This window comes from Scyliorhinus canicula, chromosome 19 (assembly GCF_902713615.1).
Source record: "Scyliorhinus canicula chromosome 19, sScyCan1.1, whole genome shotgun sequence".
Classification (NCBI taxonomy): Eukaryota; Metazoa; Chordata; class Chondrichthyes; order Carcharhiniformes; family Scyliorhinidae; genus Scyliorhinus; species Scyliorhinus canicula.
Window position 1 is genome coordinate 37298407 of NC_052164.1, and position 14191 is coordinate 37312597.

Here is a 14191-nt window from a genome sequence, read left to right on the forward strand (position 1 = left end):
TCAGCGTGGACTTCACTGGGCCCCTCCCCTCCACCGACCGCAACGTGTACTTCCTCAACGTAATTGATGAGTACTCCCGGTTCCCTTTCACTATCCCATGTCCCGAAATGATTTCTGCCACGGTCATTAAAGCCCTCCACAGCATCTTCACTCTGTTCGGTTTCCCACCTACATCCACAGTGATTGGGGATCCTCTTTCATGAGCAATGAGCTGCGTCAGTTCCTGCTCAGCAAGGGCATCGCTTTGAGCAGGACGGCCAGCTACAACCCCCAGGGAAACGGGCAGGTGGAGAGGGAGAACGGGACGGTCTGGAAGGCCGTCCTGCTGGCTTTACGTCTAAAAATCTCCCGGTTTCCCGCTGGCAGGAGGTCCTCCCCGACGCGCTCCACTCCATCTGGTCTCTCCTCTGCACCGCCACTCATGAGACCCCTCACGAACGTATGTTTGCCTTCCCCAGGATTTCCACCTCCAGGGTCTCGCTCCCAACATGGCTGACAGTTCCTGGACCTATCCTCCTCCGGAAGCATGTGCAGAGCCATAACTCAGACCCCTTGGTCGAGAAAGTCCACCTCCTACATGCAAACCCGCAGTACGCCCACGTGGCACACCCCGACGGGTGCCAAGACACAGTCTCCCTCCAGGACCTGGTGCCCGCTAGGTTCCCACCCACAACCTTAACCTGACACTGCTCTCCCCCCCCCCCCCCCCCCCCCACCGGGATGCCTCATTCACCCCTGTGCCATCACCCTCCCTCCAGAGACCTCACAACACCCCCCACCCCAGTGGGATCCGTCCTCCCACTGGATCCACTCAGGGGTGACAAAGACAAGGACAACACGCTCCCGGAGTCACAGGTGACCACTTTGGCGCCCACGTCACCACCAGGACTGAGGCGATCGCGGCGGAGGGTCAAAGCCCCCAACAGACTTAATTTGTAATGTTTTCGTCACCCCCGCCGGACTTTTTTTCAACAGGGGGTGAATGTGGTCAACACCACTAGTGTTATATTGTATGTATTATGGCACTGCCCATATATTACAGGTACGACGGTAAATCCCTGCCTGCTGGCTCCGCCCAGCAGGCGGCATATAAACATGTATGCTCTCCTGCGCTGCTTCCATTCAGGTTCCAGCTGTGGGAGGCACAAAATCTTGTGCAATAAAGCCGCGATTGTTTCACCATTCTCGTCTCTTGGTAATTGACGGTACATTACAAAGAAGATTTAAACCGGAACCCAACCCCCCTCAAATCCATCCACTTCCAGTATCAATGGAGACAGCATTGGGGAGGGAAAGCAACATGCTCCCAGGAGGTGGATTGTTAATTCAACTATTGTAATGAGACTGTGTGCCTAATGTTTCAACTGTGCTTCAGGCCTAACATTGGGAAGCTGGGTTTTGCAGCCTTCAGGACACCCGGCAGCTAAAGGGAGGTAAGGACTATTGCATGGAACAGATAAAAGTATTTGCAGCACTGCTTGTGGGCCAAGAGGTGCAGGAAAGGTTCCCAGGCCCAATAAACAAACCAGTCAATCACTCCATTGATCTGGCCTCCTTATGATCGTGATCACTGACCCTGCCTTTATGATCACTGAGCACCCCCCCCCCCCCACCTGACCACCAACTCTCCCTGCTGCAACCGTCCATCCCCCTACCAATCCCTTCCTGACCACCACCCCTCCCACCCATCTCTCCTTCTGATTTCTCACATTTGATCTCCATCCCCAATCTATCTCTGACTTCCAGTGATCACCCATGGTAGCACTCAAAACCTGTAGCCACTGCTCATCCCCCTCTCTCTTCACGATCTGCTAGAAATTCATGGCATGCCAGCCAAGGTTTCCATGAGTGCCATGAGCTTGTCAATCAAGCTGGCTTCTCGGCAGGGAAGCTGTTAAAAATTAACATTCTCACAATAAAACTCCACTGCCCTTGGGAACCCTTGGGAACAATCCCCATCCCCAAACCTGCTTAGAATTCCCATCACAGTCAAAATGAGGGCCAAATCGTTGATTTGTTCTTAATTCCTTCCAGAATTTTTGTTTACAGTCTGTACCATCATCAGAACTGATGTGGTTGCGACCCTGGCTATATAGATAACAATAATATCACACTTGCCAGTATTGAGTGGAAATATTAACGATATTCCTTACTGACAACAACTGAAGCTCAAGACCTGTTGGAAGGAAGTCCCAGCATGGCTGAACCAATCGATGAATTATATGTTGGGGTGGATAATAATAATTCCTTCCAGAATTGTCAAAATTAGGTTTCAATGAAGTTGCTGTGAAAAGCCCCTAGTCGCCACATTCCGGCACCTGTTCGGGGAGGCCGGTACAGGAATTGAACCCGCGCTGCTGGTCTGGTTCTGCATTACAAGCCAGCTGTCTTAGCCCACTGTGCTAAACCAGCCTCATTCTCCATTGCCTGCCGCCAGTAGTGGGTTTCTCAATCTGGCAGAGAATGGATTACGGACTGGAAAATGGGAGTGGAGCCAGAGCCAATCCCGTTTCAATGCTTTGGTTCCCCCCCCACCCGCCACCGGCACTGGCAGCACCATGGAAAACTGCAAATTGCATAGAATTTAATCTCATTCATGGGCTGGAAGCCCAATGTTGTCTTGTCATGCTCTTGACTTAGCATCAGCTGCTTCCTTGATGTGCACTCTGACAAGGGAAGGTTCAGACGTGGAGATAACTTCAACATGTTTATTAAACTATTTACAATTCTCCTACTTGGGATTCAACTCTACTGTTAGTCCTTCTGTAGTTCCTCAGACTGACGAACCAGTCTGCTACAATCCATGTGGTGGGTGTGATGTTCAATCAACCCTGTGTCTGTACTCACTGAGTGTCTCCACTGGAAAGAGAAAGATCATGTGTGCTGTGTCCTTTATATATGGGTTGGTGTAATGCCCCCCTGTGGCAGTGTCACCTCTGTGTGTATCGTGAATGCCCACTGGTCGTGTCCTATCTTACTAACCTATTGGTTGAATGTCTGTGTGTCATGTCTCTGGTGCTCCCTCTAGTGTCTAGCTAGTCTACGTGTACTTACATTAACCTCTTGTGTATTTACAGTGATGCATATCACCACATGCCCCTTCGTGTTACAGATTTTCTGTACAATATCAAAGAAAATTGAACAAAACAGGTAGATAAGTGATGCTATGTACAAATTATGATAACAGTGATCACTGAACAATAAGTCCAAATCATATGTATGAGTCCAAAATTCATCAGTTATTATGGTCGAATGTCTTTCTTGTTGGGTTGGTGAGGTGGTGATGTTGATGGTGGCATTGCATTGCAAGCGCCATCCTTGTCCCTGTGCATGAGGAACCAAGAAGTGGTCAAATCACTTTGTTGTCTGATTTGGAGTCTTTTTTTCTTCCGATGCTTGTGATAGCGATGTTGGATGGCATCTGTCCTGAAAGCCAGGTTGCCTGTTGGTAGTGCAGCAAACGTGAATTGGGAAGATGCATCATCCTGCCATGGTATGTCATTGCACTGAGCTGAGCAGTAACAGTGTCCCTCATGGGCAGAGTTGTACCATGTCGTACCAGTCACAGTTCCATTGGCGTTGTGTTTGTCATGCTTGCTGTCGACGATGTTGTCCTTGGTACGCGTCGTGTTGTTGTCTTTGATATGGTTTTCATAGATTGTGTTGTGTCGGTTGGTTTTGTTGCTGTGTTTGCTGCGCTCAAGGACCACACTCTGTGGATAATACGAGTCCTTCACACAGTTACTCGTGTCAGCGTGCTTTGTGGTATCTGCTGTTTCCTTGAGCGTGCCGTCACTGAGTTTGCGGCGCTCCCGATCTGGAGTCATGTCCGGCTTACTAGAATCAGCTTTGGCTTGTTAATTCTCCCCGTCTGGAGTCTGGTCTGTTTCACCTGAGTCAGTTTTGGTTTGTCGATGCTCCCCGTCTGGAGTCTGGTCTGTTTCACCTGAATCAGCTTTGGTTTCTTGCCGCTCCCCGTCTGGAGTCATTGCAGATTCACTTGAGTCAGCTGAGGTTTCTTGATGCTCCACGTCAGGAGTCAAAACATTCAGGAATGCATTTGCTTGTGGAGAGGCTCGAGCAAATGAGGTTTGAAGTAACGTGGTGTCACTGGAGTCACCAGTAGTCTCACTGTGATCGTCGAGTGCCTCTGTACACACTAGCTGAGGTCTGTCACATTGCACATCTTGTATAGGAAGTAGGATGCCGTCGTCACTTGTCTCACATACAGTGGATAGAGCCTCAGTAGCTTCTTGTTGTTCACTTGAGCTGGGTAGACTGTCAGAGTCCTCTTCTTGTGGCTCAAACTATCTGGGTGGACTGTCATAGTCGCTTTGTTGTTCACTGGAGCATGCTAGACTGTCATAGTCTTCTTGCTGTGCACTTGAGCATGGTAGACTGTCATAGTCTTTCTGTTGTTCACTTGAGCGTGGCAGACTTGCATCGTCTGCTGCTGGTTGCTCAGAGGAGGTTGCTAGACTCTCATGGTCTTGTTCATGCAAGGACTGCGCTTTGGAGTCTTGCGTTGCTTCTATCGTGGAGGCTGTGCGCAAGATCACTGTGGAGGCTTGTGTCACTCGAGTCACTTCTTGTTCATGCAAGGACTGCGGTGTGGAGTCTTGCATCGCTTCCTGTGTAGAGGATGGGACCCTTTGTGGTGCATCGACCACTCTCTGTGTGGAGTCGGGAACCCTTAGCGGTGCGTGGACCACTCTCTGTGTGGCAGTAGGCCGCTCTCTGTGGGCTTGTACCGCTCTCTATTTCTTGGTGTCAGGCCACAGCATAATCCTGCACTCGCGAGTCGGGATGTCATATATGCTGGGCTGAAGATCCTCAAATCCAAAGAACACATCCGGATCTGTGTCGGATTCTTCACTGTAGAACACATCTCGTTGCGGTTTGGATTTGGTACTGGGGTCGCCATCTCCAATGATGAAACCTTCGTCTGAGTCGTAGGCTTCTAGGGCCATATCATCACTTTTTGTGTCGGAGCTGGCATTGGGCTCATGATGTCCAAAGAAGAAATCAAGGTCGGAGTCGTAGTCTTCAAGGACTGTACCATCTCTTTGGGTGGTGCTAACTGCTTGTTGCAGCATTCTGTGGAGGTTACTTTCAGCTACTGGTCGAATTTCAGGCATTGTGCTGTTGTTCCAGGTGAAAGAATCTTGTTTTGAGGCTTAAAAAATGTTTTTGTTTTGGGACATTTCCCCTTTAAGTGGGGGTGGTCCAGGGCCTCTGACGTCACGAAGCGTGTGATGTAGTGAGTAGGAAGCGATTGCTGCTCCTTTACTTGGCGCATTTCTCTCAACTGCGCATGTGCGGTACCTATTTCAAGGTGGCCACCGATCAAAATTGTCGTTCTCTGCTCCAGGACCTCGGCCTCGTGGTGAGTACTGGCGCCTCTCTTACCGTCCAGGACTGCCTGGAAGTCGCTCCTGTTTTGCCCTTTGGAGAACTTGAATGTGAAGATTTCTTCTGCTCTGGCACCCGCGATGGTGAGCAGAAGCTCTGTCTTTCTAGCATCGGCCACGTCTTGTAAGTCGGTTGCTACCAGGAAGACCTCAAACCTTTGCCTTAATGCACGCCAGTTTTCACTGAGATTGCCATGGCACGTGAGTCACTGTGGAACCGGAATCTCGATCGTCTTGCCTCGGTGTTGTTGCTGGTTGTCACTGTTTGCTGAGTTGTAACTATATGGATTGAAACAGTCACTAACTGCTACCATGTCTTGTTATGCTCTTGACTTAGCATAAGCTGCTTCCTTGATGTGCACTCTGACAAAGGAAGGTTCAGATGTGGAAATAACTTCAACACGTTTATTGAACTATTAACAATTCTCCTACTTGGATTCGACTCCACTGTTAATCCTTCTATAGCTACTCAGACTGACAAACCAGTCTGCTACAATCCACGTGGTGGGTGTGATGTTCAATCAACCCTGTGTCTGTACTCACTGAGTGTCTCCACTGGAAAGAGGAAGATCATGTGTGCTGTGTCCTTTATATATGGGTTGGTGTAATACCCCCCTGTGGTAGTGTCACCTCTGTGTGTGTTATGAATGCCCACTGGTCGTGTCCTATCTTACTGACCTATTGGTTGAATGTCTGTGTGTCATGTCTCTGGTGCTCCCTGCAGTGTCCAACTAGTCTACGTGTACTTACATTAACCCCTTGTGTATTTACAGTGATGCATATCACCACAAATGTTGCATCCCTCCACGATTCTCCAGCCCTCCCAGTTGGGAGTCACACAGATGTGATTTGGTGCAAGTATTTACGAGTGTGACCCAGGCGCCAGGGCCATTGAGGGGGAGCAAGGAGGTAAGAAAACTTTTCAAACATTTTGGGTTTGCTGGTGGGGTGGGCGGTGCTATTCCTGGAGCTCAGGGAGTGTCAGGGAACGACTTGGTGACAAGTGTGTGGACTCATGGTCTCCACCTCAGGAGCGGGGTGCTCAGGCTGAGAGCCCCATTGCTACATATATTCATTTAAACCCACTCCCGAGCGGCAATTTACAGGCTCCCGGCTGTTGAGACTGCTGGCTGCTCACAGAACCTTGCAAATGCTCTGAGGGCTTCTGATCATGTGGATCCCCACCAAAGCTGCCCCTCTGGAAACCCTCATACCCCAGCAGTCAAGGGCATTCAGCCTCTGATCTCCGGGTAAGCGTTCTCCAAGGCGGTCTTCAGGACACGCGACAACGCAGAATTGCTGAGCAGAAACTTATAGCTAAGTTCCGCACGCATGAGTGCGGCCTCAACCGGGATCTTGGATTCATGTTGCATTACATCCACCCCCCACCATCTGGCCTGGACTTGCAAAATCCTACCAACTGTCCTGGCTTGAGACAATTCACACCTCTTTAACCTGGGATCACCCCCTATCTCTGGATCTGTAATGATTTGATTACCCGCAAATGCTCGCATTCGAAGCATTGTCTGGCATCTTTGACTTTGTCTGGGGCTGGTTTAGCTCACTAGGGGCTGGTTTAGCTCACTAAGCTAAATCGCTGGCTTTTAAAGCAGACCAAGCAGGCCAGCAGCACGGTTCGATTCCCGTACCAGCCTCCCCGAACAGGCGCCGGAATGTGGCGACTAGGGGCTTTTCACAGTAACTTCATTGAAGCCTACTCGTGACAATAAGCGATTTTCATTTCATTCATTTCATAATTTGGGTGTGATATCCTGCCTCACTGGTTATCTTTATTTAATAAATTTATCTAATGTTACTATTTGTGCACAATCCCTTTATCCTAATGCATCCTCGGTGGAGGGGAGAGGATTGTATGCTTAATTATGTACTCGTTATGTTACAGGAAGTTTTCACCCCCCTCCCCCAGTGTGAGTTAGTCTTTTCTTTAGCGCCTTTCCTTTTTGAGGCCCAGGCGGACGGTGCGTTATTCTGCTGAGGACTGGGACTTGTGTGAAGGGACGAGTCAGTTGTTTTTCCTGACACGGGTCTTCCTGTTTGGATTGGATTTGGATTTGTTTATTGTCATGTTTCCGTACCAGCCTCCCCGAACAGGCGCCGGAATGGGGCGACGAGGGGCTTTTCACAGTAACTTCATTTGAAACCTACTTGTGACAATGAGCGATTTTCATTTTTATTTCATGTGTACTGAGATACAGTGAAAAGTATTTTTCTGTGAGCAGCTCAACAGATCATTAAGTACATGGGAAGAAAAGGGAATAAAAGAAAATACATAATAGGGCAACACAAGGTACACAATCTAACTATATAAACACCGGCATTGGGTGAAGCATACAGGGGTGTAGTGTTAATGAGGTCAGTCCATAAGAGGGTCATTTAGGAGTCTGGTAACAACAGGAAGAAGCTGTTTTTGATTCTGTTCGTGCGTGTTCTCAGACTTCTGTATCTCCTGCCCGATGGAAGAAGTTGGAAGAGTGAGTAAGCCGGGTGGGAGGGGTCTTTGATTATGCTGTCCGCTTTCCCAGGCAGCGGGAGGTGTAGATGGAATCAATGGATGGGAGGCAGGTTAGTGTGATGGACTGGGCTGTGTTCACGACTCTCAGAAGTTTCTTGCGGTCCTGGGCCAAGCAGTTGCCATACCAGGCTGTGATGCAGCCAGATAGGATGCTTTCTATAGTGCATCTGTAAACTTTGGTAAGAGTTACTATGGACATGCCGAATTTCCTTAGTTTCCTGAGGAAGTATACGCGCTGTTGTGCTTTCTTGGTGGTAATGTCGACATGGGTGGACCAGGAGATGTTTACCCCAAGGAATTTGAAACTGCTAACTGTTTTGTTTGATGCAACTTCTGGAAAAAAATGAAAACTCCAATAAAAAGATTTTAAAATAAATTCTCATCCTCCAAGGACTAATCCCCCCCTCTCTCTATATCGCGTCCCCAACCAACCTCCCCCCCCCCCCCCGCCCTTTCCACCCCACCACCCTCCAGGGCCACAAAAATGGGAAAGGCAAGGCTTTTATTCACTGGAACTTAGCTGATGCAACTTTATTGATAGATAAGATCCTGAGAGGGTGGAGGTGGGGAGGATGTTGCATCTTCTGCGAGAATCAAGAACTAGGAGATCATTGTTTAAAAATATGGGGAACAGCCTCACGGTGCTGAGCTCCCAGGTTCAATCCCGGCTCTGGGTCACTGTCCGTGTGGAGTTTGCACATTCTCCCCGTGTTTGCGTGGGTTTCGCCCCCACAACCCAAAGATGTGCAGGGTAGGTGCTTTGGCCACGCTAAAATGCCCCTTTATTGGAAAAAATTAATTGGGCACTCTAAATTTAAAAAGAACAATATGGGGTGCTCCATTTGAAACGGAGATAAGAGGAGGCAAAACATTTTCTCTGAGGATTGTGAGTCTTTGGAACTCTCCCTGATAAGGTGGTGGAAGCAGAGTCTTTGGATATTTTTGAAGCTGAGATGTTATGTTCTTGAAAAGCAAGGGGGTGAACAGGATGCAGATTTGAGGTTAATATCTCATAAGCCATGATCTTATTAAATGGTGGAGCAGTCTCGAGAGACTGAATGGCCTACTCCTGCCCCTTGTTCATATGTACAAGTCTCCAAGATCGCTTGGGCTCCTCCAATTCCGGCCTCTTGTACAACCCTCATTTTAGTCACTCACCACTGAAGGTATGCTGTTAGCTTCCTGGACCTTAACTTTTGGGCATCCCTCTGTAACCCTCACCATCTCTCTATCTCTTTCCCCTTAAAACCAATGGCCACAAATGTAGGCTCTGTATCGCGCAGAGCTTTGGCACTATGCCTGCCATTTTGGAACCATTTGGATACTGGGCATGTGTACACATATCTGATACAGCCCATACCCATCACCATATTGGGAGTGTGCAGCAGAGGTGAGATGAGCAGGCAGAACATGACACAGGCCCAGAGTTGGGTTCAAATATTCATTTGGGAACCTCAGAGCATACTCTCAGGTCTGTGGCACAATGTTCTCTCGGTTTAAAAAACCCTGTTTTCACAGGCCTCAGCAGAATGCATCTCTCCTTTAAAAGGTGCAGGATGGCTTTAAGTTGTGCGGGCTAGATTTGAGCGGCAGTAGCCTCGCATGGGCTTCCTGCAAAGGCGGGTAGAAACTCAGCAATATCCTCAATACTGGGCAACATGCCTGTTAAATTAAATTAACAGGCAACATGCTGTCTATGCCCAGTATGGTCAGGCGAGTGTTAGTCGCACATCGCAATGCCCATGCTGATTACCGGCATGGTATTCCCCATCTATTTAAGCAAGCCTTTCACCTAGTTTAAGATTCTCTTAAGATTAATGTGGAGGTTCAGTCGGCAGTTTGGAAGGTAAATGCAATGTTAGCATTCATGTCGAGAGGGCTAGAGTACAAGAGCAGGGATGTACTTCTAAGGCTGTATAAGGCTCTGGGCAGACCCCATTTGGAAGATTGTGAGCAGTTTTGGGCCCCGTATCTATGGAAGGATGTGCTGGCCTTGGAAAGGGTCCAGAGGAGGTTCACAAGAATGATCCCTCGAAGGAAGAGCTTGGCGTATGAGGAACGGTTGAGGAATCTGGTCTGTACGCGATGGAGTTTAGAAAGATGAGGGGGGTTCTTATTGAAACTTACAGGGTACTGAGAGGCCTGAATAGAGTAGAGGTGGAGAGGATGTTAACACTTGTACGAAAAACTAGAAGCCAAGGCCACAGCCTCAAACAAAGGTGAGGTGGAATTTCTTCAGCCAGAGGGTGATGAATCTGTGGAACTCTTTGCTGCAGAAGGCTGTGGAGGCCAAATTACTGAGTGTCTTTAAGACAGAGATAGATAAGTTCTTGATTAATAAAGGATCACATATTATGGGGAGAAGGCAGTGAAAATCACTTATTGTCACAAGTCGGTTTCAAATGAAGGTATTGTGAAAAGCCCCTAGTCACCACATTCCGGCACCTGTTCGGGGAGGCCGGTACGGGAAGAACGGGGATGAGAAACATATCAGTCTTGATTGAATGGTGGAGCGGACTCGATGGGCCTAATGGCCTAATTCTGCTCCTATGTCTTATGGTCTTGTCATCTGTTCAAATATTTTATTCTGGAGTTTGGTGTCAAACATTTGTTGACAATCACTTGCCACATTTGACCTCATTAAACATGCAATATCAACATAAATTGCGATAGTTACAAACAATATTAGCCACAACCAAATCAGAATGCCGTGTCTTTTTTTAAAAAAATGATCTGATTGGACAATTCCACTGTGCTTTCGTGAAAGAATTTCTCTTCTCTGGAATCCATTTGTCAGACTGCTACATGTCAGCTGTAATCAATAGCTGTTCATTTGGTCTGCAATCCCCAATCGAGAGAGAGCCTATCAGATGCCATGTTCTAATCTGTAGAGCTCAGCATATTGCTGTTCAGTGAGGGCTATTACAACGGTATTTATGTGAGAACGGTTCAAGAAAGGTCCAAAGCACCTTGTTGGCAATCTAGTCTGTTCAGCTGAGATTTACAGCTGTTAGCTGTTGTAAAATATGCTTAAGTTGCACCTCAGCACACATTTTTTTATGAGCTGTAAACCTCGGTGCATGAGTTATATTCAACGAGAAACACTTTTCTGACTGGTGTGAAAATCACAGTTGAGTTTTTGGCGCCTGAGTGACTGTAGCTTTGCTCCATTTGTTTTTCTTTCATCATTTATTCCACAAGGCAATACAGACACCTGTTTGCTGAATTTAAAGCAGAGACATTCCTGCTGCTTATGAGTCTGTTCAATGATAAGGGAAAAAAATCAGTCTTCGTCCACCCACGTCGAAGCTACCACCACGAAAGCACAACAGCGCCTATACTTCCTCTGGAAACTAAGGAAATTCAGCATAACTCGTACCAACTTTTACAGATGCACCATAGAAAGCATCCTATCTGGCTGCATCATAGCTAGGTGTGGCAACTGCTCGGCCCAAGAGCACAAGAAACTTCTGAGAGTCGTGAACACAGCCCAGTCCGTCACACGAACCTGCCTCCCATCCATTGACTCCATCTACACCTCTCGCTGCCTGGGGAAAGCGGGCAGCATAATCAAAGACCCCTCCCAACCGGCTCACTCACTCTTCCAACTTCTTCCATGAGAACACGTACGAACAGACTCAAAAACTGCTTCTTCCCCGCTGTTACCAAACTCCTAAACGATCCTCTTATGGACTGACTTGATTAACACCACATCCCTGCATGCCTCACCCGATACCAGTGTCTATGTATTTACATTGTGTACCTTGTGTTGCCCTATTATGTATTTTCTTTCTTTTCATGTTTTTGATGATCTGTTGAGCTGCTCGCAGAAAAAATACTTTTCCTCGGTAAATAATTACCTCGGTATACGTGACAATAAACAAATCCATCCACCCGAAAAATCTTCCAAATTTTCCATTTGTTGTTCCACGCTATTATTGTCACCATTGGAAATGCTAATCTCTTCACTGTTCATATTCAGTTAGTGTAATAATTGTACTCTGAACTTCCTCAACTAACAGATTTATTGGGGCAGAATTTTAAGGCCCCACCGTAGCTGGGGGGGAGGGGGGGCGTAAAATGCGGCTAGCCGCTCAAAAGCCCATTGACATCAATGGGACCGGAAAATCCCATCGGCAGAAGGAGCCGTAAAAGTCTACCCATTGTTTTAGTGAATATATAAAACGTACTTTCCAGATAAATGTCTTAACATTTTCCTCACGCCATATTCCCACTGATGTGTTGTACAAATATTAACATTATTTGCAGAAAATCATACTGGTTAATCAGTTATTCATCCCCTAGCAAACATGTAAGGGCCAAGTACGCAAAGGGTTCATGTGTGAAGATGAAATGAAGCCAGCAATTTGACCCTTAGTAGCAGCGGTACGACTCTTGATCAAGTCATTTATTAAAATAGTTGGATTTATGTCTGTTGTTTTCCGATTCTTACCATTTTATTGCATTAAAAACAAATCACTCTTTAAATTGGTGAGGAAGGTCTGTTCAATGAATAAAGGTGATTTGGTCACTCTTGAGGTGCTGCCAGACCTGGTGTGTTTTACCACCACTTTCTGCTTCATCAAAGATTATTGCTTCTTCCTCCATGTTGCCTTGATGCCATTGACCTGTAAAGAGGGATGGTCACCCTCAGCTCTCTCCCACCCAAGTGATCAGTCTTAATGTGTGAGACTAGACACTGAGGGTTGCCAGACCTTTCTCCTCCAGGTGACACTAATTTCAAGTCCAATCCCATATTCTGCCCATACTTTATACCATGGGGGGAGGGGGGGGGGGGGGGGGCAGTAAAATCATCCCAGTTAAGATTGAGGAATCCAGTTAGGAGACCTTCCAGGTGAGAAAACCAAGTCCCATGTGAGCCTTATGTTTACCCACCATGTCACTGGAGGGTGCTTTCTAACTTTATCATTTGAAATCTTAAGGCGGTCATGTTTCAGTAGGCATATTTTAGTGTGTCACAGTCCAAATAGTTGCTTTCACTTAAAAGCATGTTTGTAAACAACTGTCTCTTTGAACAACACAAACTCGACAATGTGTGTACAATTATAAGCCTCCAAATGCTTGATATAAAACTGAAGGGATTTGCAGTGCGTGAAGTGTATTTTCCTAATCTTAATGTGACGTTTATTGACGTGATGTAACGTTTTTGTTGACTTGACAAGTCTCTCGTGGACTCTGGACTCTGAAATGCTGACAGAAAAGAAACAGCACTTTGAATATGATGTTGATGCATTTATTGATCTCTGTAGAAGGCACATAAAAATTTGAGCATGTATTTGAATCACCCTGTGGAATGAACTGTACCAGAGATTTCAAATAATGAGAACTCACATTTTAACAATGAATGATGGACTGATAGCTATACAAAAAAAAGCAGAGTGATCTCCATGATCCAGGGCTCCAGCAGGGAATCCTGCTACAAGTACAGGCAACACATCTCAGAAGGTCACTGGCTGTAGATCCCACATTATACTGGGTTGCTGGAGTCAGTTGTTCGAAAAGAAGGTCCACAGCCAACTTATCAGGGCAACAGCAGCTTTTACCACCTTGAGGGACAAGGGTAGAAGGTGTATGGAAACACCACCATCAGCAAGCTCCCCTCCAAGTCACACAGCATGCTGACTTGGAAATATATTGGTGTTCCTTCATTGTCACAGGGTTGAACTCCTGCACCTGTCCCTTAAGCAGCGCTGTAGGTGCAATGCCTGGCAGACCCTTGCTCAGAAGAGATCTACTTGATGGAACCTCCTGATTGAAGGGACACAATTCTTCGAGACACCTGATGGCAAGGGGAGGCCCAGAAAAGGAGCCTGTGAAAAGAATACCAGCAATCTTGAGTCCAAGGACCGATCCCACCTCCCAGAAACACCTGCCAAGTGTACGGTTGAAGATGCTCTTGGATCAGGCTCATCAACTATGCAAGAACCCACAGAAGCCATGGTCAGTTCCATGGAGTTTCTTAGATGGACAACCATACTCGTTAGCAAGTGATCGCCAAAGAAGAAGAGGGTAATGAAACTGCATGGTTTTCAGTTGTTCAAGCAAGTGATAGACAACAGATGCCAGGTTTGTCAATGATGTTTGCTTCTCAAGGTTGAACAATAATTTTAACAGTGGGAAGCTCAAGATCATTGGATCACCTTTAATATCAGTTAGGGATGGTACTTCATTCAACACCTTCATTCTGATGAAAGCTGAATTGGTACGCACATTGCTAAGTGTGGAA